The sequence below is a fragment of the Diadema setosum genome, chromosome 9 (assembly GCF_964275005.1).
Source record: "Diadema setosum chromosome 9, eeDiaSeto1, whole genome shotgun sequence".
In the NCBI taxonomy this organism is placed as follows: domain Eukaryota; kingdom Metazoa; phylum Echinodermata; class Echinoidea; order Diadematoida; family Diadematidae; genus Diadema; species Diadema setosum.
In genome coordinates, this window is record NC_092693.1 from 26,848,321 (window position 1) to 26,853,638 (window position 5,318).

The following is a 5,318-nucleotide window of genomic DNA, read 5'->3' on the forward strand; positions in this document are numbered from 1 at the left end:
TGGCTCCTATTAAATGGTGTGTGTGTGGTCACCGCGCGCAAGCAAGTTACAAAAACGAATACGAGGTAGAGGCGATGCTGGATGTGACACGCCAGGCATCTACCGTTGTATTACCACCGATGATCACAAACAACGAAGATGAATTTCAGACGTTAGACACGGTACTTACTCTACATAGAGAGAGGGAGAGAGGGAGGGAGGGAGAGAGAGAGCCGCATCTTTGACTGCCTGTTCGAGGACAACGTGGAAGTACGGTTGGTGGCGCTACATCATATCGCCGAAGAAGCACGATGGTTTTCAATACTTATTCTCAATTATTTTGGATCAAAATCTATCTGCTAGTCATTGGTTGAAAGAGCTTCACGTGATTTTAGGTATTACTAGTATACAAAATCATAGCCTACTTTGCCTTGAAAAGAGAACTGTTTTATATTTTGGATCAAAAATTTACCCCCCCCCCCCCAAAAAAAAGGGGGGGGGGGAGTAAGTAAAATATTGCAAGGAAAATGTGTGTGTTTGGGGCAAATCGAGTTTTTGCTAGAAATTTGCTTGCTTTTAAATGCTCTATAAACGCGACGTTTGTACTGTGTTTTTACAAAAAGTCCCTACCTTGGGGGGGGGGGGGGGGGGGGGGGGTAATCCCCCTCCCACGCCCCCCCCCCCCCCCCCCGGCTGGGTCGCTTTGCTTCCTCGCCGACGATATCACACCGTCACATTAGTGGGGTGCTGTTCGTTATTCCGAAGGTTCGTTATTCCGAAGGTTCGTTGATCCGAAACACGCAAATTCCCTATACCTAGAGGTTCGTTAATCCGAAAATGAAAAAGGGTTCGTTAATCCGAACATTTGTGGCGTTCTTCCGAAGGTTGGTTATTCCGAAAAATGTAATAGGGTTCGCTATTCCAAAGGCCCGTAAATCAGAAAATGAAATAGGGTTCGGTATTCCGAAGGTTCGTTAATCCGAAAATGAAATGAGGCTCGTTAATCCGAAATTGAAATTAGGCTCGTTAATCCGAAAATGAAATATTCTCACTGTGCTAATAAAATAAGTTGTCGTAATCAGGGGGAAAAAAAAAAAACTACTTGGATGTCACGCAATGAAAATTCGATATTGTCTCGGGGAGGATAATACACGTGTATTGTTTTCAGCTAAAGCACGTCGTGTTGCGTGAAGAAGTGGCATAAACAAGAATCTTGATTTTAATTCAGTCTTAACAATTATTTACCTGGGGGATGAGCAACGATCCAGGGGCATGTGGGGGCTGTGTGATTTTTCTATATCCAACCTTCAGACACCTTCACATTTTTAATGATAATAACAGTAACGACGATAAGACTAATACAGAGAATGATAAATGCGTATTGACAAGACTAAAAAGTATCATTGATAGTAGTAATGACTATAATTATCGATGGTAACAATGATGATAACGCAGGGCAACTTTGATTATTACTAGATTCACAGTGAAAAGTGTTGTTGCCGCGGTATCAGCATTTCATATCAATCCGATAATGAAATGACCTGCGGCAGGGGGTCTACGACAATTACCACGGACCCTTCCCCTTCTCCTATAACCCTGAACCCAACTCTAACCCTAACCTTTACTCTAACCTTATCACTAACAAGTAACATAGCCGGGGTTATTGTCGGGAGGGGGATTGCCCTGATATACACTGCGGCAGAGCCAAGAGGAACTGGCAGGGGAGGGGGAGGGGAAATGGAAAGAAACGTGATCTTGTAAGGATGGTACAGTTTTGGTTGAATGAGGCTCCAAGTTTCCAACGTGTTTTCAGTGATGATGATGATGATGATGATGTGTGTGTGTGATGAGAAACCTCTTATGAAATATGGAAAAACATATAATTGTAGGAGGAATTCAAAGTTTATTTCATAAAACATTGGTCTTCAAATGGCTGAGATATCCAAAAATCAGGCAATCCTGATAAAAGGTGACTGGGACCCACCTTTTGTTGAGATCGCTTTGTTTTACTTTATTTTGCGATATGTCAGCCATTTCAAAACCGATTTTTATCAGATAAACTTTGAAATCCCCTTAGAATTGTATGCTCTTTATCTTTTCATAAAGCAGTTTCTAAGTATCTCACAAAATGTTAAATGCTGAGTCCTCACCTCAACCAATACTATACCATCCCTGTAAACATGGGCGCTGCAGCATTCTTTTCAAAGGGATGTATGATGACGCTGCACATTGTATTTGTCCATAATTATTGTAACGCGAGAAGGGGGGAGGGGGGAAATAAATAGAGACTGAACATCTGAGAATATCCACGTCTCCTAATCCTGTAGTATGCTGCCACCAGGTAATTTTTGGGTGTACCACTCCCTGCTGAGAAGTCGGGAACTAACTTCCTCAGCTAACGTGTTTTGAGAGAGAGATCTGTAACTTGAGTGAGTCCTATATGTAAACGATGTCTATGCTAAAGAATGTTGTGGCTGCATGTGTACGTTACATACTGGTATTCCTCTTGCGTATAACCTTGACGCCTATAATTAATCATCACCAGTGTCAGTACCGAATGCGCACGCACACACTGCATCTCACTTGCGCGCATACCTCATGTTCGCGCCACTCGAGCATGTGCACCTTGGGTACCACTCTCAGTTGAGTACTCCAGTTTAACACAGCCCACACAACTAGCATCGGCAATCATTCGCTCATCTTATTCATCTAATACGAGGAAATACCTCAGAGAATCGACCAAGCATTTAGGGTAAGCTAAGTCAGAATTCTTCTAACCTTCTCTGTATCCAAATTAACATAGATCATGTGTAGGTAAGCATTTAAAGTAGAGCCTCAGTCCCTAACTGTCACAGCTAGACTTCTACATGCGTGTACACACACAGGTATACAAACATCTCAGGCACTCACTCTCCCTCCAATCACCAAGGCTATCCAATCAAATAAGTTCTGGGACCTCGCGTTTGTTGGTAACGTGTTTAAAAGGCTTCGATGTGCGGTTCGTTTGTTCAAAGTATATGAACGTGGTGCATAGATTTGTCCAGTGTCTTTGTTAATCTACAATACTTAATTAAATCTCATATCCACAACCTCAATCACTGATCACTGTATGCATTCATTCCAGCATCCAGGCAGTACAACTACAAACTTGATGTCCGAACGTTTGAATTTAACTTCTAACTTTTAGACTTTAATAAGTCTAAATTCTGTTTGTACAAGTATATACAAATCATTGCGTTTACAACATTTCAAACATCTTCTCTTAGAGAAAAGAACCAACTTGAATATGAGTATTTTCCCAGCTTAATCTGACCAAGGTTCACTAACGCTGTAGACCCAACTACGAATCTACGATATCCCAGCTCAGAACGTACCACATATGACGTGGTACTGTAGTTAGACCACTCGTGACATTCAAAGTCACATGAATATTGTAAATATAATTCTCCATAATTCAGTATAATGACTGCCTCTTTATCATGGAGACTACTATGTAAAAAATACTACTCCATTACAATGTTATTTAAAGACATCTCATTTTGAGACCCAATTTGTTGTCAGAAAGTGAAATTTCTTCCGTGCTTTTGTTCCTGCTAACCTGTGCGAACCTCATCCTACTAGCGAACTCCTGTAGACAGTAGACTCACTTAGACTCCAAGTCTTCCTACCCGTCTCTTTCCGAATAACATCTCTCAGTAAGTGCACATTACTCTCTCCAATAGAATAAAGAATAAAGCAATAAAGAATAAAATCCTTTCATAACCACTCCGGTCACCCCTCTGGGATTTCAGTCCTTAACATAAAACTGCTGCACCACACAAAAGAGCATTATGCGCCCCACACACGATGTCGGTGGCCACGCGTCGCTGTCTGTCTACTCCGGCAGAATTTGGCCTCAAGTCTCTAACGACTCCCAAATTACCCCTGCCACCAAAAAGCCTACGAAATTCTACAGTGTTTCCATTAAGCCTCTAAGCACGTCGACTTGCTCATGACTCGTCCCGCGACTTTCTTGAAACAAAAAGAAGAAATTTGGCTAACTCAACAAATTAGCTTACTTTCTTATATAATGCCTACTATTATAAATCTTTTATTACTAACAGGCCAAGTTGAAAAATAACCTTTTACTCAAGTGTTTGGGAATGGAGCTTGCTACTAACTGAGGGTGGGGAAATTGAAAGAGATGGAAGGGGGGGGGGGGTAAAGGATCTGGACTCAGTCTGGTAAACAGCTTCTTGTCGTTCCCCAGTAGACATCAGTGTCACCAGCTCAGTCCAGCAGCAAGTAGGCATGCTAGTCTGTCACCATGAACCCTCAGATACAGATAAGTACACACAGCTCCGTCACTGTTGCCCCGAGTGGGTGGTGTCGGCACTCCAAAGGGAAGGGGGGGGGGGGGGGGAAAGAAGGGGTAGGGAAGGAGTGGGAACGGTAGTGGACACCAGCCCTCGGACACTGGCATAGTAGCACCCATCTGTTGACTTCGTTGTTTTTCCCCGATATAGACTGCATTACCAGACCAGAGAGACGCTCTCTATTGGCTGCAAACCCCGACAATGTCACTCTCTCCTAGGCCTCGCCTGGTCCGCCAGCTAGTCCATTCAGTTCCCAGCTCATCCACGTAGTGGCCACGGTTGCAGGGGATGAGGGGAGTGGGGAAGGGGTGGGGAAGCAATTCCTATTCCCTCACTCGAGTATTACTTAATATTTTCCTCATATTAGATAATTAAACAAGTTACTGATTATTGAAATCTTATACTTCTTCTTAGAACCTTGGTCATGCTCACTACCTACATGTATAACACAATAACTGTCACTTTGGCATTAAGCTGGTATGATGCATTAAGCATCCATCTTAATATTTACACAAAAGAGTATACACATAAAAAGAACGTGATGAGCATCTCTGTGCTCAATTAGTAGTGATCAATAACCACAACAGTGCACATATTTACAAAATTATATGATTACCCTATAATATACCTATCGAGGGTACGCTTGGTTTATATCAAAGACATGCTATGTAATAGGTGGAGGGTACTCCCTCCACTCCACCTCCATATTGTCAATTATCTGGTTCGACTGGCAAATAAAACATAAGAAAGACTAAAATAATTCTACTTGTTGTTATACTTCCTTGAGCATAAAATCAACTAATAAAGTCACGGAAATACATCAAATATTTCTTCTCTAGAACATCCATCAAAAGGCATTTATATCTACCAAAGATCATAATTCTAGAAAAACATGGGAAAGAGCTCCAAAAATCCCAAACTGGAGTTAGCAATGGAGTTTCTAGACAAAATATACATCATAAAATTCAGCAAAGCCAGCTGTAT